Below are 23,604 nucleotides of genomic sequence, written 5' to 3'. Positions count from 1 at the left end.
TATCTTTTCATCATAGCTGCTTAAACTTACATTTTTTCTTAATAATGGTACTGATAATAAAGGGGGTGAGAGGAAACTTTGGGAAATGATGGATTTTTTTTTTTGGCATTGATGGTAGTCATGGTTTCATGGGTGTATGCTTATCCCCAAACTCATTGAGTTGTGTACATTAAATATGTACAGCTTTTTCATGTCAATCATACCTCAATAAAGTGGTTCTTTCTAAACTTACATTTTTTTCTAATGTTATTTATTAGTATTATGTAAAAGAAGACAATGTAAGAAAAATATTTTTGACATTGGTCTTGGCGATGATTTCTCAGATAAGACACCAATTGCACAGGCAACAAAAGCTAAAAATAAACAAGTGGGGCTACATCAAACTAAATGTTTCTGCACAGCAAAGGAAACATCAATAAATTGAAAAGCCAGCTTACAATGGGAGAAAATATTTGCAAACAATATATCTGATAAGGGGTTATTATCCAAAATATATAAAGAACTCACACAACTCAATAGCAAAAAAGCAAATTATTTAATATAAAATGGGCAAAGGACCTCGACAGACATTTTTCAAAGATATACAAATGGTCAGTGGTATATGAAAAGATGCTCAACATAACTGATCATCAGGGAAATGTAAATCAAAACCACAATGAGGTATCACCTCTACCTGTTAGGATGCCTCTTATCAAAAAGACAAGAAATAATAAGTATTGTTGAGGATGTGGAGAAAAGGGAACCCTTGTGCACCATTGATGTGAATGTAAATTGGTGCAGCCACTATGGAAAACAGTATTCAAAAAATTTTTAATAGAACTACCATCTGATTCAGTATTCCCACTCCTGGGTATATATACCCAAAGGAAATGAAAATAGTATCTTGAAGAGATATCTGCATGCCCACGTTTAATACAGAATTATTCAGATATGGAAACAACCTAAATGTCCTTCAATGGATGAATGGATAAAGAAAATGTGATGTATCATATATATATGGAATATTATTCAGCCATAAAAAAGAAATCCTGACTTTTGCATTCATAGAAACAGAGAATAGAATGGTGGTTACCATGAATAAGGGGAGGAGAAAAATAGGGAGATGTAGGTCAAATGGTACAAATTTTCAGTTATAAGAAGATGTTCACAATAATGATTATAGGTAATAATACTGCATTGTATACTTGAAAGTTGCTGAGAGTAGATCTTAAGCATTTTCAACACACACACACATACACATACACACACAGAACTAACTGTGTGAGGTGATGGATGTGTGGATTTTCTTGATCTTGGTAATCATTGCACAGTACATGTATCAAATCATCACTCTGTGCACTTTAAACACATACAATTATATTTGTCAATTATTCCTCAATAAAGTTGGAAAAGAAACAAATTTTCGCTATTTTTAAGTGTACCATTCATTAAGCTTATTCATATTGTTGTGCTACCATTACTACCATCCATCTCAAGAACTCTTATAATCATCCCAAACAGAGCCTCTATCTATTAAACAATAACTCTCCATTTTCCGCTCCCCCAGCCTTTGACAGCCACCATTCTCTTTTCTGTCTCTATGAATTTCACTACTCTAAGTACCTCATGTAAGTGAAATCATAGAATATTTGCCTTTTTGTGACTGGTTAATTTCACTTAACATAATGTCTTCAAGATTCATTCATATTGTAACATGTGTCAGTATTTCCTTCCTTTTCAAGGCTGAATAATATTAATATGCATTGCATGAATACACCCTATTTTGTTTATGCATTCATCTGTGGATGGACAGTTGGGTTGCTTCTACCTTTTGGTTATTCGAATAATAATATGAACATGGGTATATAACATTGATTCTTATGGTTGTAATATCTTCCCACATCTTTCTGAGGATAATAATTAAATACATTCACAGTCCAATTCTGCTTGCTTTTTAAACTTTTTTCAGATGTAAATTCATCTGTCAAGTTCGGTGCCTCTCTCATGGCTTCCCTCAAATGTTCTTGGGTTTGGGTTGTGTGTTCATCTTTGTTTGTAAAGTTCCCTGTGTGCCAGGCTGGAGAAGATATATCAACATACAAAAGCCTGCATGTAGGAAGGGACCAAATGTGCTGCCCAGGCAGATACATCAGCCTTCCTGGTGATTATGACAGAGAAATGAGACATGCTGAAGGGGAAGGAAATTAACTAATCTTCTTGGCATATGGGGCTGTCTGGTTTTTCTGAGTGTTGTCAGCCACCCCAGTCCCCACTCTGCCTCTCTGACCCAAACAGCCACCACTCCCTCTTAAAACAAGACAGACAAAGTAGCATTGTTAGCTGACAAAAAGACTGCATCTCCCATTACTCACCCTGTCAGGTGCCTCAGGGTCTGCTCTAATCCTGGTGTCACCATCTATGGGCTTGCCATGTCCTTGGACCCACTCTTGTCTTTTGCAGTTTTCCTCTTCTACAGAGGGTTTTTGACTGCAGTTTCTTTACTCAACCTAAGGGACTTCTCATAATTACTGTCCATCAACAGCATTTCTTCTTCCTTCCCAGCATAGTTATGGGACCTTCTTAAAATAATTATTTCTGTCACTTCTCAGAAGTTAGGGCAGGAGTGGAATGCTGCGGCATGTACATTGTCTACTACTGTGAACTGGTTATCTAGTTACTTTTTTTAAGTTTCTTATTCTCAAATTGCCAGCGTATATCAACAAAGTCTGTTATTTGGGGGAGAATCATAAACAGAGAACAGATAGTACTGTGGCATTCATGCATTTGTCTTTGTTAAGCAAACAGGAACTTTTTGGCAGCCAAATATTTTGACAAAAAATGTGCAACTTCCTTCTTGTATTCTCCCTAAGGAATAGTTTTTCTTAAGCCCAGTGAGACTGGATTGTGGTCTGTGGAAAATGTGAATATTCCTTTGAGTAATTTGGGTTTACCTTAACTCATCCCCCAAAGAGTTAAGCAGGCACTGGTTTTCCTATATCTGTGCATTAAAAGAAGAAATTATTTTTTTTATCTCAGCAACTGGCACAAGAATTTCTACATCTAAAAAACACACCTTTGTGGGGACAATTCCTGGATAATACCACTTGGAATAGAGACTGAAACTCTGGAGATGAGGGCTGAGGGTGAGTATTGTAAGGGAGGAAAATTTTTCCTCTACCTTCTTTAGGTGGAGTACTTGGGAGGGCTGCAAATTAAACTGACAAGAGACAGATTTAGCAAGACAAAGGAGTTTATTTACATGCGCAATGCTCATATATGCAAGAGTGCTCAACAATGAGTAACTCAAAGGGGTGGTGAGAACTTGGACTTATATACCCAACTTAGTAGGGGGAAAGGGAGGAAGAGAAAAGATTCCTATGGGAAGTACAAATAGGCTTCTTTAGGAAAGATAAATGGATTTTCTGAAACAAATAAGAGATAAGAATGTTTGTGATAATGTTTGTCCTGTAGGTATGAGTGGTCTTCAGAACCATAAAACTCCCCCAGAGAGTTGCATGTAACTCCCAGAAGTTGCTGCTTTGGGTCAGATAAGGGAAGCTCCAAGAAAGCTTTTTTTTTCCCGCCGCATTGGTTGAATCAAATGTCTTCAGTTTAAAATAATTGTATCAACTTTGGGGTTCTGAGTGGGCCCCCATAGTAGACTCATATGAGCTTGAGATTCTGGAGAGGAGGATACTAATTCTGAAAAAGAGAGGAAGAGAGAGAAGGGGAGCAAAAAGGAAAGAGAAAATAGCAAAATGATAGATCACTTAGGTGGCTCCTCAAATTTTGAGTAAATATATCACACTGGAGAATTGTCTGTTATGAGCAACTTTTGTGGAAACCACTATACACACTGGGCTTTGCAGCCAAGAAGGCACGAGGGTGCAAACTTGGAAGGTGAGTGGAAAAGACTGAAGAATTAGGCCATCAGGAATTCTCCAGAACTGTAAAGAAATAAAAAGAAAGCCCTGGGCTTCCATAGGCTGTGAATTGGGAGATGGAACCAAATTTACTTAAATTTCCAGGCGGTAGGGAAGCCCCAGTTGACAAGGGTAATATGTAGGAGGTGTGATCAAACAACCCGGTGAATGCTGCTGCTGAGTGCCATCCAATGGAAAGGCAGGGATCTTCAATATGGGAAGCTGCACATCAAACCTTAGTAGCAGTGTGTGACAAGTTTCAACTGGTTTGGTGCAGTCAGTCGGGTGTGAGCTACAGTTGAGAGAAGGTGTGTTTTAAAGTGTGCCATAATTCATGGATCACGAACAACACATTAACATGAAATTTTGTTTCAAACTGCAAAACAGTGCTAAAGAAACACACGAAATGTTAAAATTAGTTTGTGGTGATGCTGCAGTGACCATGAAGATGATTTAGAAGTGTTTCAAGAGATTTCGTAACGGTTGTGAATCGATTGAAGATGAGGAGCAATCCAGAGGTCCTTCAACATCAAAAGCCCAAGGGAATGTTGAAAGAGTAAGCAAAATGATTCGATCAAACAGGTGACTGACTATTAGGGAGATTTCTAAGGATCTGAACATCTCTTATGGTTCAGTTCAAAGCATTTTAACAACAGATTTGAACATGAGGCGAGTGAGTGTGAAATTTGTTTCATGCGTTTTGACTGTCGAACAAAAGCAACAGTGTTTCTCGGTTTCATTGGAATTGTGCAATCATGCTGCTTCAGATTCCAGCTTTTTAAGACATGTCATCATGGGAGATGAAATTTTGGTCTATGGTTATGATCCTGAGACCAAGGCTCTGAGTTCTCAATGGAAATCACTCAGTTCTCCTTGTGTGAAAATAGTGTGTCAATCAAGATCTAACATCAAGGTGATGTTAATTGTGTTTTTTGATCTTGATGAAATTGTGCAAGCTGAGTTTGTACCCAGGAACACTACAGTGAACTCTGAATATTATAAATGCTTATTAGAGCATTTAAGAAATGATCTGCATAGAAAACGGCCTGAGAATTGGGTAAACGGTTCATCCTCCATCATGACAATGTTCTGCATCACACTTCGCTTCTGGTATGGCAATTTCTGTCAAATGAAAACATTACAGTGTGTCTTCATCCACCTTATTCCCTTGATCTGGCACCACGTGACTTCTGGCTCTTCCTCAAAGTTAAAATGACCATGAAAGGTAAATGTTTGAATTGATTCAGGACATCTAGGCAGCCATGACAGTGCAACTAACAACACAAAAAAGACTTCCAGAACTGCTTCAGGAAGTGGCAAGAACGATGGAATAAGTATGTTCTAAGGGAGGGGGAGTACTTTGAGGGGGATTAATGGCAATGTATCCTTTACTGTAATAATTTTCTTTTAATTTAAACATTCACTGTAATTTTTTTATCACACCTCATAAATGCCAATCCAGAGCCCCTCAAGAGTTGTGGACTTAGAACTGGGTCCCTAGTAGAGGGGACTCAGAGTCATCTCCTTTCTGTGCCTCAGTCTCTCCGGGGACACATACCTCCAAGGGCAACAGTCGTGATCCCAAATAGCCATTTGCAACAACCTTTAAACTGTTGTATTTCAGCATATAAGCCACATGTCCCAGACTTCCTCTACTCTTACTCCTATTCCTACTCAGGACAAAAATCCTTCATCAGATTTTTCTGAACAGCTCTTTAGAGACACAATTGACATACAATAAGCTGTGCATATTTTAAAATGTATAGTATGACAAGTGTATGTATACATCCATGAAACCATCACCACGATCAAGATGATGAACACATCCATCTTTTCCAAAAGTTTCCTTGTGCCCCTTGGTGAGCTTCTCTCTTATTGGATATGGCTTTATAGTTTTAATCAAATTTGTAAAATTTTCAACCATTATTTCTTCAAATATTTTTTGCCCCTCTCCTCTCTTTCAGTGACTGCAATTACATGTTATAAAGCCCCTGAAGTGGTACCGTTGCTCATTGATGCTTTATTCTCTTTTTTTCAATTATTTTGTCTTCTGTTTCATTTTGAATAGTATCTATTGCTATGTCTTCAAGTTCACTAATCTTTTCTTCTGCAATGTTTAGTCTGACATTAGTTCCATCTAATGTATTTTTCATCTCAGCCATTGTAATTCATCTTTATAAGTTTAATGTTAGTCTTTTCCTTATAGCTCCCATGTCTTTACTTAACTTTTTAAACATGAGGAATACTGTTATAGTAACTGAATTATTGTCTTCATCTGATAATTCCTATATCTGTTGCAATTCTGCATTTATTTTGACTGATTTTTCTCCTTCTTATGGGTAGTATTTTCCTGATTCCTTGCATGCCTAATAACTTTTTACTAGATACCAGGTTTTGTAAATTTTACCTTGTTGTGTATTCCTATACATATACTTGAGCTATGAGGTCAGACAATTAAGTTTGCAAACTCATCCTAGAAAAAGTGCTACATACCTCATTGTTGATATCACTATGGTCACCTTCAAAGTACTCTCGTTGGGAAGCTACACATCAACACCAGTGCCTCATCCACCTTTCAAAGCAATTTTAGAACTCTTTTTCTGGAATGGCCAGCACAGCTGTTGTTGTATTAGCCTTTATGCCCTGAATGTCATCAAAATGTTTTTTTTTAGTATTTCCTCTATCTTCAGATAAAGAAAGAAGTCATTGGGGGCCAGATCAGATGAGTAGGGAGGGTGTTCCAATACAGTTATTTGTTTACTGGCTCAAAATGCTCTCACAGACAGTGTCATGTGAGCTGGTGCATTGTGATGCAAGAGCCATGAATTGTTGTCAAAAGTTCAGGTCGTCTAACTTTTTTATGCAGCCTTTTCAGCACCTCAAAATAGTAAACTTGGTTAACTGTTTGTCCAGTTGGTACAAATTCATAGTGAATAATCCAAAAAAAAGGTTAGCAACATCATTGCAGCAAGTTCACAAACTTAATTGTCTGACCTGATATGTTCTGGGATGCAATTAAGTCATTTGAAAACAGTTTAATCCTTCAGGTTTTCCTTTTAAAACTTTTCATGCAGAACCAGTGCAGTGCTCATTGTTTCCCACTGCTGAGGCAAGAGCTTTCTTAATACTCTGCTCCACATCTTCTGAACCACAAGGTTTCTAATCTAGCTGGTAGCAACAGGCACTAACCTCATTCCTGTGTGAGCACTGGGCATTATTAATTTTAATCATTTGGATGTGCTGTCCTAGCCTCAAGTAGTTTTCTCAAATGCAGTCCCTAATCAGCTCTTAACTGAATACTTGAGTGGGACCCTCTGAAGATCTCCAGAGTTCTTTCTCTGTGCAGCTCTCTCCTCTCCACATCTCCCAGACTCTCAGTTTCCACTCCTCAACTCAGTGAACCTGTTGGGCTCTGCCTTGGTTGCCTTCTCGGTGCTGAAGCCTGGAAACCCAAGTTTTTATCAATAGGGATGAAATCAAAAGTGGGGAAAGATGGTAATTAGGGACAAGGGTGAGGGATGAGTTTCACGATACCAGGATATGAAGCTAGATAGTCAGAGACCTGATAAGAAGCTTGGATTTAATTCTAAAGGTAATGAGAACCATCAAAAAGTTGTTGAACAGCATAATGCATTATCAGATTTACCTAAATAATAACAGCATTAGCTAATAATAATTGAATGTTTATCATGATTCAGATCCTTTTCTACAGCTTCCGACTTACCATTTCATAAATTCACACAACAACACTTCTAGATAGGTCCTGTTATCTTCATTTCACTTATAAGAAAAACAAGACACAAAGAGATTAAAAAATGTGTCATAAGCTACAGCACATAACTGGTTCAGAGACCATGCCCCCTGAACCACCACGCTCACTACGGTATGGAGGATGATTGGAGCAAGTCCAGAGGTAGCCAACAATCTGTGGAGAATGATGAGGCCTGAACCAAGGAAATGACATGGGGTTAGAAAAAGGGAGCTATCTGAAGAAGAGATAGGATACAGTCACCAAGTTGTTATTTGTAGGAGTGAGGAAGAGAGTTGAAAAGGAAGACTCTTAGATGGTGTTGTTCACGGAGATGGGGAACGTAAGAGGATGGGCAGGAGGAAGTGATTATTTTGTTTGGGTATGCTGGCTTGCGTTCCTGTGCTGGGTTTGCATTCGCAGGGCCATGTGGAAGGAGCTGTCCAGGAGATGAACTGTTAGGTCTGGGGTTCAGGGGAAGAGTCCGGGTAGGATTAGAGTATCACTTATGTCCAGACATTAGTAGTTATCATGACAGAGTAGACCTCTCAGGAAGAGGTAGACAAGATGATTGGCTCTGTCTAAGAATCCAGCTATGGATAGGGACACAGAACCAGGACTAAGGCTTGAGTCTCAGGACTGGTCATCCCTTATTCTTTATGCCTAATCAAAGAAACTTCTAAGAACAACTTACAACATGCACCTTGTGACAACCCATCACACCCTGAGGCTGGATATACACCACACCATGTAAGATATAGCACAGTTTGATGAAAAGAGTAAGACAGACCTGAGCCTGAATCAGCCATTTATCAGTTGCATGACCTCAGATAGGTCATTTCATTTCTCTAACCCTCCATTTCCTTTAAAAAGGTGCAGATAATAATGCCTACCTCATAGAATGTATGTGAGGATTAAATAAACAAATGTATGGAAAGCACCAAGTAGACACATAGTAAATACTAAAAAAATGATAGATTAACCATCTTTCCTCCAATCCCAGAAGACTTCTTCCTTCAGAGCACATTTGATGTCACTTCAGTCTTGGAACAGCGACCATCTAGACTTTCATTTGTGCTGCTAGGAAGCAGGAAGGCTACAAACCATATGGCAAAGAAATCATCCTTAGAGAAGTAGCATGTTTAGAGTAAAATGTTTTAATCAGACAGTTCTGAATTCCAATACAGATTCTGACACTTGCTAGCTACATAATATCAAGCAAATATTCCAATCCATCGGAGTGTTAGCTTCCCCGCCTGTAAATGGGTGTAATCACCCTACCTCACAGGACTGTTCTAAGGATTGAATGAGATCCCAGATGCAAAACACCCACCACAGGGTATGGCATGCAGCATGTGCTCAGTAAATGTTAGTTCCTATCACCTTTAATGTTCTTTCTCTTCTTTGTCCATGAAAACAAAGTCAGGAGTTATCCTTCTCCCATCTGGAAGTCCAAAACACTACCCATCTCCTTCTAGTGGAATGTTCACATTCTGCCTCCTGTGACCTTTATTTCTAAGAAAATTCTGCCTTTCTTCTAGACAGAGGGCTGCGTAGAGGACAGAGACCGTGTCTGACCCCCCTCTGTCTTGTCCAGACTGTCTGGTTCACATTAGGTACATAGTAAATGTGCACTGAATAAAGGGATGAATGAGTAACTAAGTGAATGACATTACAGTTACATCAGAAGCTGTGAGAGAAAATTAATTTGCAGATGGAATTGTTTCATTGTGTACCCAGTCTTGCAAAACAATGAGGCACAGCTTGTAGGAGTTTCAAATACTTTTTCAGAAATTTAATTGCCAGTTAATTTTCCTGTAAAACACAATAACCTCAATGAGCTAAAGGAAACAAAACACAGCTCTGGAAACCTCATTAGGCTCTGCCTGGAACTGAAGTGGCATTTTCTGAGTTAGAAACCTGAGACTGTAAGCTGCCATAATTGTCACTATCTTTGGTCATGAGCAAGATGCCTCTACCCTGAGTCTTCCACTCCTCATATGTCACTGAGAGGGCATGGCTCCCACCTGTGACTACAGAAGAGTGGGTGACCTGAGCTGAGCCATCCGCAATCTTTTTTTCACTGTTCTCTTGTGATCAGAACTCAGTCTATGATGAGACTTAGGGCTCAGTCTGTCACCAGGATCAGGGCCCAGTCTGTGACCAGGATCAGGGCTCAGTCTGTGACCATGATCAGGGCTCAGTCTGTGACCATGATCAGAGCTCAGTCTGTGATCAGAATCAAGTCTCAGTCTATGATGAGAGTTGGGGCTCAATCTGTTACCATAATCAAGGCACAGTCTGGGGCCAAGATCCAGGCTCTGCTTCTATCCATAGGCACAGCTATGGTCACACACCTATACAGCAGTGGCTGAAATTAGAGGTGGACCAATGGGACAGACATGACACAAACACCTGAGGTTCCAGCTACACTAACCAATAAATAACTATTGAATTAAATTAAATAAATGTTAGAAGATTCCTCAGAGTCTCAAGATGAGATGAGACGTGGGTAGGAGAGGGAGGAAAGGAAAGGAGGGTATCATCAGCCCTGATGAGGAAGGGCCCAGAATTCAGGTGTACCAGACAGAGTTCAGTCTTGCCCTGACCCATTTATGCAACTCCTTGGGTAGGGAGCTGGATTCGTCACCTTCAGCTGCATGGTAACACATAGAGATCACAGAGCCTCAGAGAACTGCCTGGAGACGTGTACCCGGGGGGCCAGATTCTGTCAGCTCCAGTAACTGTCACCTGCTTGGGTATCACAGTTAAAGTGGGTCACCATTTGCCAGCCACTCTGCTGATTAATAGTGTGTAAAGTGGCTATCTCATGGTGGCTGAGACACTGTGACTCAAGCCTGAGAAATGCCCCCTGCACTGGCAATGAGCTCATTCTGTGAATGGCATTGAGGCTCTGAGAGTGTTAAATCTCAATCACGATTTTTTGGGGTCGCTCATGAATTCTTTGCATCAGTTTGTCCCCTGCTCAGCCTCCCCTCTCTGCTTCCTCCAGTGTCCCATCTGAAGGACACCTTTGAAATGAGGGATGAGATATAATGAAGCTACATATAAAATTAATCAAATATGACACAAGAATTGATGTGGAATGCAATCTCGTCAGCGTATTTTTCACCTTCTCCGAATGGAGCTCTTTGTGTACTGTTTGCAGAATTTGTGAAGGACTCAGGCAAGGAGCAACACCAGGGGTTATTTTGTTTAGAATGAGGACTGGAGAGATAGAAAACAATTACCAAGGAGGGTGGATTCGATATTTAAATGCACTGCGATTCTTATAGGATGATTTTTCTTGTTTTGATCTAGTTATAAGAAACATCGGAGGATGGCTTCAAAGAATTTGATTGTCGTGTATTAGAGTAGAAGTCATTCATTTATTCGTCCATTCATTTATTCATTCAATACTATTTACTGAGTATCTACTCTGTGCCTGACCCTGTATGAGACTTGGGAGCAACCAATCCAAATTATAGTAGTTGTTGCAATAATAACAGTAGTTGTTAGCTAACATTTACTGAAGATTTACCACATTGGGCTGAGCACTTGTAAGCATTACCTTATTTAATTTCACATAACTTAGGAAGTAGCTACTATTAGTGTCCTCATTTTGCAGTTGAGGAAACTGAGTCATGAAGCTGTTAGAGAACTTGCTCAGAGTTAGGCAAGTAGTAAGTGGTTACGTTCATGGCATAAGCAAGATCATTCAGATCTACCCTCCCCGTCATTTGAATTATAAACAGAGTGGCTAAAGGATTCAATCATTGGTTGCAATTCACTTATCCCCCAGGCAATGTCTAGACAAGACGTGTCTACTTCTGTCCCTGGCACGGAGCTGTTCTTTTTTAATGCCAAGCCTTCACTATCACCTGCCTTGTGCCAGTAGGTTCCCTGTGGCTTACATTATCCAGAATTGGCTTCTGTTCTTTGCAATCAGAGAACCCTAACTGGTCCAGGTAGTGATCCAGTGGGCCATGCACTCTGCTTTGCTCTCTTGGGACCCTTACTCTAAGAACCCAGTCACCATCCTATGTGCAATCCCAAACCAACCTTTATGGAAAAACCACACAAGGAAATCAAATATAGGACCGTGGCACACAGCCCAGATGACAGCCAGTGTCAACCTCTGATATGAGTAAAGACATCTCCAGATGATTCCAGCCCAAAACTATCAAGGGATAAACAGGTCACCACCATTCAAGCCTGCCCAGCTGATGTCTCAGATGTTATGGAGCAGAGATGCTCTATCCCTGATGGATCCTGTCCAAATTCCTGACCTACAGAATCTATAAGCATAATGAAATGGTTGCATTACACAATTCAGTTTCAAAGCAATAGCAACTGGAACTGATGGGTGTTTGGAAGAGAGGACATTTGAGGTCATGTCCAACCTGAAAACCTTAGCTCAGTCATTTCCCACAGGAACCGCTCCCCACACCCACATATATACCAAGATCTGGGCAAGTATCCCATTTAGAAACTAGAAGAACAAGAGGGGAATCATAAATTCCTCTGAAGAGTGCATCCTATTTGTTATTCAGGGAAGGACCATTTGTATCTAAGGAACATCAAACAAACCAGCTGAACCTCCTTTATGGGCCAGGGAGAGATGGAGCAGGGGAAATAAACAGGGTATGCAAAAATGATAGCATCAGGAAGTTATCTAGAGAGAAACAAAATGTCCTGAGCCAGCTGAGAATTTCATTAAAGTAAGTCTTTGTTAAAAGTAATGCTATGTTCTTGTCACCACTGCAATCGGGCCATCTCTTTCCTGAAAATGGAATGGTATTCATGCTAGGGACAAGGACAACTGAGACTGTCTCTCTCTCTGTCGTGTGTGTGTGCACACATGTCCCTATCCCCCACCCTCTGTCACTGTGTCCTTGTTTTTGTGTTGTGGCTAAGAAGACAGACTCCTGAGTCAGGATGCCTGGGCTCAAATCCAGTGTGGCCTGAAAAATTATTCATCCTCTCCAGGCCTCAATTTTCTCATTTGTTAAAAAAAAAAATAGATCATAATAGTACCTATCTGGTAGGATTGTTGTGGGATTTAATAAAATATTAGCATGGTCCTTGACACTAAGAGAATTTCAATTTCATTTATTATTCATTCATTAAATATTATTCATTATTATTGTATTATTATATTATATATTATTATTATTTATTATTATTTATTTATTATTATTTATTTATTATTATCATTATTATTGAGTGCTTTTCTGATCCTGTGCATGTGTATCTTGGGCCTCATATATCTGTGTATATATACGTTTCTGAATCTGTATGACTATCTTTACTTCCTTCCCTACCTCATGGACACCCAGCAATTTCTTTTCCGCCTGTGTATGCAGTGTGTTCCTTCACTCTTTTCTGGATGAAGAGAGTTGGAAACCATTGAAGTGCCGTGGAAGAGGTAAGAACTATATGAGCCTAGCTGATATATGTGGGCTTGATAATTAACATTAACTTCTGTAACAACATCAGAATCTCCGTGATTCAACAAAACACAGGTTTGTTTCTTGTTCGTTTCACAGCCTGCAGCAAGCAAGGAAATTCTCCTTGGGGGCTTTTCTTCACGTTGGGGTTCGGGGATCCAGGCTCCTTCCATCTCAGAAAACCACCATCCTGGAAAACTGGAGGGTTGTGTGGGGTGTTTTTAATCCAGTCCTGGAAAAGGCTTACCTCACTTCTGCCCACACTCCATTGGTCAGAACTCAGTGTGTGTTAAACAATAACACTGATTTTGCCACAAAGGGTAATTCTGACTTCACAGAGAAATGTTACTGTCTGTCTGTTAAAAAAAAAAAAAGCATAGGGCCTATTAGGAGTCAGACTCAGTGTATTCCCATGTTGTTACTCCTGGGGTTGGGGATGGTACTAAAAACCTGTTCTCAATCCATTCCCGTCTCCATCCCACCCTAGTCGAGACCACGTCAACTCTTCCCACAACTTCTGCAGTATCTGCCCCATTGTTCTTCCTGCCCCCATGCTTGCCTTCTCTTTTCCATCCTGAACAATACATGTTGGCTGTTCTGAAATGAAAATTGGGACCCTTCGCTCTCATATAATACCCTGCAATAATAGTTCCTCACTGCTCTTGAAAATAGAGTCAAATCCCTGAGCTGACATGACCCTCCCCAGCTCCTTCCCCAGCCTCACCTCCCTCCACTCTTCTCTTTGAACTGTAGATTCCAATTTGACCTTCCAAGAGTTCCTCAAGTTCACCATGTTATTCTCATCTCTGAGCAAGATGTCCTGTTGCTCCATCTGAAATATACCTACCCATCCACCTCTGGCTCTTCTAGCTGCATAATCCCTACCTATCATACAAGTACCCACTTGAAATTTACTCCTCACCCCCGTGATGTAGTAGGTCTTCTCCTCCTCACTCCCGTAGCATCCTATCTTCATTGTCGTTATTGGGAATTCCAACTAAACTCCAGGTTTTAAAAGGGAAGGGGTCACATCTGCAGTCTATTTACTGCTCTCTCCAGTAGCAACCACGGTGCCTCACATATAGGGAGTACTCAATAAATAGTTGTTGAGTTAATGAATCACTCTATTAGAGCATTTAATCATATTTTCTTGTGCCCACTTGTTTACTTTTCCGACTCCCTCTACTTGATAGCAACTCCTCAAAGTCTCCTATGCATTCCTGATGCCCAAACCAGGGCTTTGCACACAAAAGACAAAAATGAGGGAACGGCTCATATTGACAAAAGATCATAACTAATTTATTTCTCATCTTCATCTGTGGGCCTTGACAACATATGAAACCAGTTGGCGTACGAGCCAGAAATTAGGCAGAGGTGATGCTGAGAGCCAGATTCAGTGTTAGCTGAGTGGTGGAATCCATTTCAAGCCTTGAAATTGTCTGAGGCATCCCTGTGGAGCCATCGTCTCATTAAACAGACCTAGGGAGAGTCAGGTATTTTCTTCTGAGATTCAGCCCTCTGTGGTGGTTAATTAGTCATAGCTTCCAGTAATTGGCTTTTCTCCTCAGGACAATATTATCTGAGACCTGAACCAATGCAGGCTGCCCAGGAGCCAGCAGCCAATCCAAGCCCCCAGCATCCTTCCCGAGCTCCAGGGACAGGTCAGGTGGGGAAGAGGCCAAAAGCAAGCATTTCTTCAGATCACAGAGAGAAGAGAGGTTGTGATTTCACAGTACATTTTCCTGAACATGAAGGGAAAAAGAGTCAAACAAAGCAATAGTTTGGCAACAGATGGTGAGCAAGATCAGTTGGGAAAATCTCTTTGGAGGTTGAAAGGAAAAACTCCAGATATGCCTCTGTTGAGGATATCATGACTCCCACCTGCCTGGGAAGACTTTATTTTCTAGCCTAAAAAGCTTTTTCCAAGGGAAGATCAAATCCAAAGAGCTGTCTCGCACCATTTATCTGAGCCAGCATGAGCATGTCTCAGAAAGCACGGGAATAAAAGCTAAATAGAGTCTTAGCCCAGTCACTTCAAAACCAACTGAGGGGGAGCTGGCAATGGGGAAGCAGACGCTGGTTTCCATAATGGCCACTACAGAGCTGGGCCATGAGTTACGACCCTGGCAGAGGACAGTCAGCCTTCCCACAGGAGTCCAGGAGGGGGAAACTGTTGGGCAGACATGAATCCACATCACAAATGCCACTAGGAGACAGTCACAAACTACGGAAGTGTTTCCCAAACCTCAGCCAAGACATATTGAGATCTGGTACCTGCTGGTATGATGCAGTGAGTAAGGCAAAACATCACTTCTGTGGGATTCATGAGAAAACATCAGACAAATTCAAATTGAAAGATATTCTACAAAATAACTGGCCAGTACTCTTCAAAAGTATCAAGGTCGTGAACACTTAAGAAAGACTAAGGCACTCTCACAGATTGATTGGAGGAGATTAAATAGATAAGACTACCAAATGTAATGTGGGTTCTTGGGGCAGAAAAGGGATATTAGTAGGAAAAGTGGGAAAATACGAATAAGGTCTGTTGAGTAGTCAATAGCATCTAATCAACATTCATTTTCTGGTTTCAATCATTGTATGATGGTTATATACGAACGACATCAGCATTCAGGGAAGCCGGTGAGGCGGTGTGTGGGAATGCTCTGGTTTATCCTCTCTCCTGTAAATCTAAACTTAGTTCCAAACAAGTAAAAATACCTAACCACAGGCCTTCTTTTATACTGAAATAATTTTTTTTTCTGCTAGCACCTCATGGCTGCTGTGAAAATTAAGTGAGACACTATTGTAACGTGCTCCATATGGGGCTTGGTACCACAAGGGGCCTGTAATGTTAGCTTTGGTCACTCCCTGAATTCCAAGGCTGGTGCAATTGACAGGAGACCCAGAGCAGTCCCTGAGCACAAGCATCAATGCTTCCCAGCTGGTTCCTGCATTGGAGGTGGTGGGGGTAAATCGTGTTAGTCCTCCTGATTGAACAGTTCCCTTTTCACTGGTAGCTTCAAGATACTGTTTTAGGAATATGAGTTTTGTTTTATTATCCTTAACCTGTATAAGTTATATATATCCTTGTAGGTAGGATGTATTTTATGACTTTTCAAAAGTAGCTCTTTTCTTTATGAAATACATTTTTATTTTCAAAGGAAACTTTTTATTGTTACCAAAAATGAAAGACTAGGGCATAATATAAAGTTAACTGGTAAAAATGAATACAGCGAATGCCAGGTCCTGCTCCCCGCCAAAGGCTCTTGACCTCAAGCCCTCTTCCCCTTTTTTCAAAAGGGAAATTAGCGAACTGCTAGAGAAGTGTTGAAATATATCAGCATCCGCCTGGGACTTTCTCCTTGGTATAATCAGAGGAGTGAAAGAGATTTGGAAAGTGAATAATTTTCTTACTATGTGATTCAGTGTTAGTTAGTGTCTTGCCTGTGCATCTTTTAAAAATCATCTCTGGTACTCAGTAAAATCATATACCATATTGGGAAAACACCACTTTTTTTGAAACCTCATGGTAACGTTTGAAGACCATGGGGCTGCAGAATGTAAGTCACGAGGCTTGCTGCTGGAGCGTAGTCATTGTCATATTACTATCATTGGTGTGGAGAAATAGCAGTTTTCATATACCGGTGGTCGGCGTGTAAATTGGTCCAAATTCTTTGAACACACTCTTTGATCCAGTAATTTCTCCTTCTAGGTATTTGTCCTACAAATATAATTGTGAGTCATTACAGTGTCTTTTGTAATAGAAGAAGACAGAAGCAACCTGAATGTTCATCAGTAAGAAATGTACTACATAATGGGGTGTAGAGGTGGTATCCTTGTCCAGTGCAGAGGCCACTCTGTGGACCAGCGTAGGGATCAAACCCCTCAGTCCCACACACACCACGTGGAGAGACTGAACCTGGACAGCCCCTCAGAGAGCATCTTGTCCAACCTTGCCATTTTACAGGTGGGCAAAGAGAGGCTCAGAATCACAAAACAGGTCCCTCCATCTCCCTGTGTCTCAGGTGGAACCTTAACACCCACCTGGCAGGTTGTTTGAGGGATCAAACACCCAGAGAGCGTGAGGCATGATTTCGGGGCCTCACCTGCCTGGTGGTGTTCATTCCCCCACAGGAGAGCCAGGAGACCAGCCCAGAATATATAAACCAACCCACAGCAGAGTAGTGGAGTTCTCAGAGTGAAAGCAACTGCTCTCAAGAAAAGCCAAAGGGCTTTGAACCACTGGGGCAGAGAACAGTCTGCTCTGCGATGGTGCGTGTTACTTTTATACAGCAAATATGTTCCGGAATTGTTCTGCAGCAGATTTCATGCCTGAGCTGGGACTGGGTTTATGCGAGAGCTCTTTCACAGCTCAGCACATAAATCGTTTCCTTAGCAAAGCTCTGTCCCTGCGGGAAGGGCTGAAGTAGTTACACAGCTAAGAGCCTTTTCCTGGTCCCTCCCACCCCAGGCAGGTTCTCCCACATGAGCCTCCTTCTCCACAGTGTCCCCAAAGTATAGCATCCCCTCTCATTACAGTGTGCTCTGCTCTCCCTGTCATAATCCCTCAGAAGACAGCAGAGAAACAGGTGGGAGGAAACAAACAGAGGCGCCAGATCCTGGTGAGTGAGCAGAAGTGAAGGGGGCCCGCAGAGTCCCACTTAAGCCATTTTCAACTTTGCAGCAAATGGAAATTTCTGTGAGCTGCGCTGAAAGCTCCTACAATGACTAATGTCGCCAAGTGAGCTCTAGGAACAAATGGATGCTAATTATTTTGTGGAAGGAGAGACAAGTGGAGAATTTAAACAGGGGGTCCAACTAAGCAGATGGTGGGAAATCTGAAAGCTCAGAAAGGCAGGGCTTGACCCACCTTGCTCAGCTCTGGGCACAGCAGCTCAGCTCCAAGGCCCAGAATCCTCAGATAGCCCTCTGCACAGGCTCCAGCTGGCCTCCAGGCTCTGAGCCCCCACGGGCTTTGCAGCTGGGCTTACAGAGCTTCCTCCTTCATGCAGCAGGAAATCCAGGGGACTGGTATCACAGTGGGCAACACACAGGGAGCCCCATAATTGACATTCCAGGGCTTGGGGAGTAAGGTGCTTAATGCCTCTGTTAAGCCCACCTCAGGGAGAGGTCACAGAACACACATGCATTTGGTTTTCCAAGATACGCTGGACAGGGCTTGAAAGCAAAGGAGGAGTGGACTTGACTTCCCACCTGCCTCACCCCAGCCTGACCAAAGGATCCTGGTCATTGCCTGGGTTATCTCCCTTCCCTGGAGCCATCCTCACTGCCTGGGAGATGGTGTTCTGGGCACTTTACACCCCAAGCCATGGGACAACTGGACATTTCCAGCTCTCTCCTCACAGTTTCACTCCTCTGGTCTCTGCTAAGGCCATTCTATATTCCTGAAGCGATCTTCCCTTCCCCTCATCTGACTACCTCCCAGTTGACCTACATGATTGGAGTGTCACCTCCCCCCCAAGGCCTCCCCAACCCCCTAGCTGGGATTACTCAGTCGCCTATGCCTGAACCACACTGTACTTAGTGCCCTGAAGTGTAAAGTGACTTTGCGTCCCTTGAAGACAGGGGCCTGGCCCGATTCACCCCCAAGTTCCCCCAGGAGATGGGCTGGCCCAGAGGTGACACTTGCTGACTGGAGAGCAGCTGGTGCCTAGAGAGCAGATCAGTACCCGCCTTTCACACCAGATGGGGCCCAGGCTGCACCACACCCATAGAAAGAGTTGGCTGCTCATTAAGAATCAGCCGGATGTGGGGGTGATCGCAACTTCCCTAACCTTCCATCTACTCAGGAGGCTTAGCCCCAAAGCAGCCACAAAAGCAACAGAGAAAAGAACCATGGGTAAGTGAACTGGGAGAATCCCTAAGAAAATGGACCCCACCGATCCTGAACCCCCGGCCCTGGGGGAGTCAGGCACAGAGAGAGGAAGGGGCAGCCAGGCCAGGAGCCAGGCCTCCTGATTCCCAGGGCTGTGCTCTTCCACCCACATCAGATGCAAAATGACACGAATCACAGCGCAGTGCTCATATAAGGGCTTACCACGTGCCGGGGGGGCTGTTCTAAGCACTGTATGTGGATCAATTTATTTAATCCTCTCAACAACCCTATGAGACTAGGAACCATTGTCATGTACATTTTACAGATAAAAAAACTGAGGCACGTAATGATGAAGTAATTTGTCCAAAGTCACACAGCAGAGCTGGGATTTGAACCATGTGATCCGGCTGCAGCCTGTGCCCACATGACTAAACTGGACATTTCTCTCCTCCACCCTGACGCAGAATGCCACTGTCCTTAGCCAACTCCTGGGGGGGAGGGGGAGCGGGTCTTTACCCAACCAGGGCTTTCCCGGTGCAGAAGAGGATGCCCAAGGGAGGAAGTCAACCTTCTGGGGAAAGAACTAACCCAGAGGTGCTTTGTAAATAGCACCCACTCAGTCATCTCTGTGAAAAAAAATATATGTGTGTGTGTGTGTGTATATATATATATATATATATATATATATAAAATATCCATTATTTGCTATCATTAATCCATCCCTTTCAAGTAGTTAAAACATCCTGAGTTTTCCCCCACCAGTTGTGGTAACTGGTGCAAAGAAAGAGCAGTGGACATTTGAAGGAAGAAGGCCTGACTTCTGGGACCAGCTCTGCTTCTCTTAAGAGCTGTGTGACCATGGAAAATTCCCTGAACCTCTCTGAGCCTGAGATTTCTCAGTAGTAATGGGATATAATACCTTGACTCTGACAGCGCTGAGCAGAACGTAGGCCATGCTCTGCTCCCAGTCTAGCAGAGGAGAGAGAGGAGGACAAAAGTCATCACAGTGCCCAGTCAAAGTGGGACACAAAGACGGGAGTGCTTGGACTGTGTTGGAGGGGACCAGGGAAGGCATCACGATGCTGATGAACCCTGAGCAGAGACGTGGAAGATGAGTCAGAGGTTGCTGAGGTGGAAAGGGCACGCAGGCAGGTCGCGTAGCCTGAGCAAAGGCAAGTGTGGAGAGACATGTTCGGGGAAGGGTTCTCAGGGGAGCTCTGGTAGGAGGGTGTGCGATGCAGGTGGGTGGGAGTGAGACAAGGACTGTGAAAGCACTTTGTAATATGACAGCTGGAAATGTCCTTAGAGAGCATCCACCCAGGGGCTACCAACTCAGATGGCTTCAGGGCTCTGGCAGGTGGTATAAATAAGTGAAGTAGGTGTGAGATTGTAGAGAGGGTTGGGGTGGGTGGCAATTAAAGAGTAGGACCTGCCTAAAGCTATCCATTTTTTTGACCCCATGAAATACGTCTACACTTTGAACTTGAGTTTGCAACTCCTCTTCATGGCCTGCTGGGCTCTCCCTCCCCCGCTGTCTTTGTAACACACAGATCCTCAGACCCCCACTCTTTGGGACACACATAGGTCACAGCATCAAACTCCAAGACCTCTTCCCAAACTCCCCCCCTTTGTATTAATCTCATAGTCTCCTCTGCACTGGGATCCTTGTCCCCAGCTCAGTGCCCTGCTCTTCCCACCCTCTCTGCTGATGCCACTGAGCCATCTGCTGCCCACTTCTCCCCTTCCCCAGGCCCAGGTCACCCTTTGATGCCCATATGTTCTTGCTGAATCATCACCACTGCAGAGTGGTTAAGACACGCTCCCCCTCCACTGACCCTCATGTGCCCAGATGGGCCCCGCAGCTGGGATTCTTGGGCCACTGGGAGTTACAGTACTTTTTGACAATAGCATCTTTATTTCCAGGGTGCACACGTGTTGCCATGGTGACTGAGTCAACAGGTTAAAGGGGAGAGTAGACTTTCAAGTGACAGCCACCATACTGTTTCTCAGAACAGCCTTCCTGTTGGCTGAGTATTATCCACTCTGCTAGACTTCCCCTGGAGCCCCTTGCCATCTGGAGGTAGAAGAGGTTATTTGGGGCCCAACCCAGGCTCACCAGGTACACCCACAGATGTCTGAAGGCCAGTCAGACATGGGCTGCAAGCCTCCCGGAGATCAGTGGAGGTAAACTGATACCTGAGAGAGAGGTTATCACTTACCTCTACCCATAGGAGGTACCCAAGTCTCATCTCCAGCCCAGCTGCAACCTCAGCTACATGTTTATAACCATAAAAAAATAACACAAGACTGGCATGGAAAATTTGGGAAGGTCTTTAAAATCACCCTGAATCCCCTCCTTCTGAAGAAAAACCACTGTAAACATCTGGCATGGCTCTTTCTTGCCCTTTTTATAAGATTATGTAGAGATTAAAAAAAGAGACGGAAAAAAAGAGATGAGACTATACATAGATAAAATACTTGAAATATATGTACAGACAGTTGTATGCCCTATTTTTTTCATTTGACATTATATCATAAGCTTTTCTTACATCATTGGAATTCTTTACATCATTTTTAAATGACTCATAAAAATTTACCAAATGGATATACTATAGTTTACCATTGTATCTTAACGGCAGGCTATTAAGATTGAATATAATTTAATACTGCTATAAACATCTTTGTCTCTATCTTTGATCCTTTTCTTAGGATCTGTTTCTAGAAATGGAATTCCTAAGACAAAGAGTATAAATATTTTAAGGCTTTCATAGACACTTCCCAAATGTCCTTTGAAAAATTATTCTTCCATCACCTATATTTGAGAATTTCTGTTTTACCACACATCCTGTATACCATTAAAAAGTGTTATATATATATATATATATATATATATATATATATATATATATATATGAAATTGCAAGGCTTAGAGTTGCAATTAACATAAATTGAAAAGCTCTGATTTTAAATGAAATTTAAATTAAAAGGATGTTCTTCGCCTAGCCCTGGCCTTTAGGACAGACAGCCCTCACATTTGAAGTACTGGTCCACCCCCCGATGGCAGTCTCTGCCAGTAATGAGATGGAGAGCCTGTAGCCTTTACACACTCCTGCGCGCTCTTACAACACCCCCTCGCCCCACGCTGGCTGAGTCGCTGACTGGGAGGTGGATAAATGGCTTCATTGGCTGCCCTTGTTCCCAGAACCCACTTCCTAGCAATGCAAGGGGGCCATTTGTCATTCTGCCACAGAGCTCAGCTCTGCCAGACATCTCATTCCACTTCCCTGACCAAGGACATGGCTCAGAAGGGCCGACGCAAATCTTGGGTTCTATGGAGCAATGGACAGATCACTGAACTGGAGCCGGGAGGCCTGGTGTCTAACTGGCTGTGTGACCCTGGGCCAGCTACTGAGTATCTCTGGGCCTGAGGGTCTTCATGTCTAAAGGAGGGAGCTGGACTCTACTATTTCCAAGGTCCCTCGCCTCCTCTCTGGGTCCCAAATGAGAAAGTAGTCATCTTGGTTCTGCCAATGGCCAGAGGCTGAAAGGCTTCCCCAGAGCCATAAATGAACAGAACTGACATAATATTCCTGGTCTTGCAGAGGGAGGCAGTGCAGCATGGGAATGGAGAGGAGGATGGAGACGTTGCAAACAATCAGGGAAGCTCCGGGACCGGTTCTCTAGGTCCTGCTGAGATAAAGCCGGGTCTGGGGGGAGTCAGCATGTGGAACAGTGCAGCATAAAAAGAAAGAGCTGGAAGGCAGCAGAGGAGGCTCCCAGCACTGCGGTGACCCCAGCAGTGGCTCCCTGTTGCCGTCACACAGGCTGTCTCCATCAGATGGAGATGAGAACAAAGCTCAGCCTGCTGTCTTTTCCATGAAAACCTGTGTTTCCAGATGTTCCTTTTCTGCTGAATATTTTCCAAGGAAGAGAAGTAGGAGAAATGTTCAGAGGATGGGGGGGGGGGGGGGGAAGAGGTCTGCAGATTAAAGAAATAAGAACAGCTGGTTTCAGAGACTCCTGGAAAGAGAAAGGGAGGTTTTGTTCTTTTCCCTTGTGCTCCAGGCTTTAAAAGAAAGCCGCTGATTGTTTTCTTTGTTTGTTTGTTTGTTTGTTTCTAGTTATGGGTATACAAAACAATGCAATAGTCAGACATTTACACCCCTCACAAAGTGACAACCTCCCCCAATCCACTACCCCTCCAATATCTAACACAGCTGCCACAACTCCGTTGACCACATCCCCCATGCTGCACTCCACCTTTTTTAAAAATTTTTTTAAAAATTACATTTGACATTCAACATCACTCAACCTCAGCTTCAGGTGCACAGCACAGTGTCCAGGCATCCACACAGTCCATGAAGTGCTCTCCCTAACAAGTCCCGTGCCCATCTGGTACCCCACACAATCTTCACCGCACCATCGATTGCACTCCCCAAACTGCACTTCACAGCCTTGTGGCCATACTGTGACCACCAACCTACACTTTCCAGTCCCCCTACCTTCTCCCCCATCCCCACCCCCCTCCCATCCTGCAGCCATCAGTCTTTTTTCCCCCCTATATCTCTGAGTCTATTTCTGTTTTGTGTGTTTATTTATTCTGTTCTTTAGATTCCACGTATAAGTGAGATCATATGGTATTTGTCCTTCACCACCTGACTTATTTCA

Source organism: Hipposideros armiger, unplaced genomic scaffold (genome assembly GCF_001890085.2).
Source record: "Hipposideros armiger isolate ML-2016 unplaced genomic scaffold, ASM189008v1 scaffold_304, whole genome shotgun sequence".
In the NCBI taxonomy this organism is placed as follows: domain Eukaryota; kingdom Metazoa; phylum Chordata; class Mammalia; order Chiroptera; family Hipposideridae; genus Hipposideros; species Hipposideros armiger.
This window is presented reverse-complemented; position numbering follows the sequence as displayed.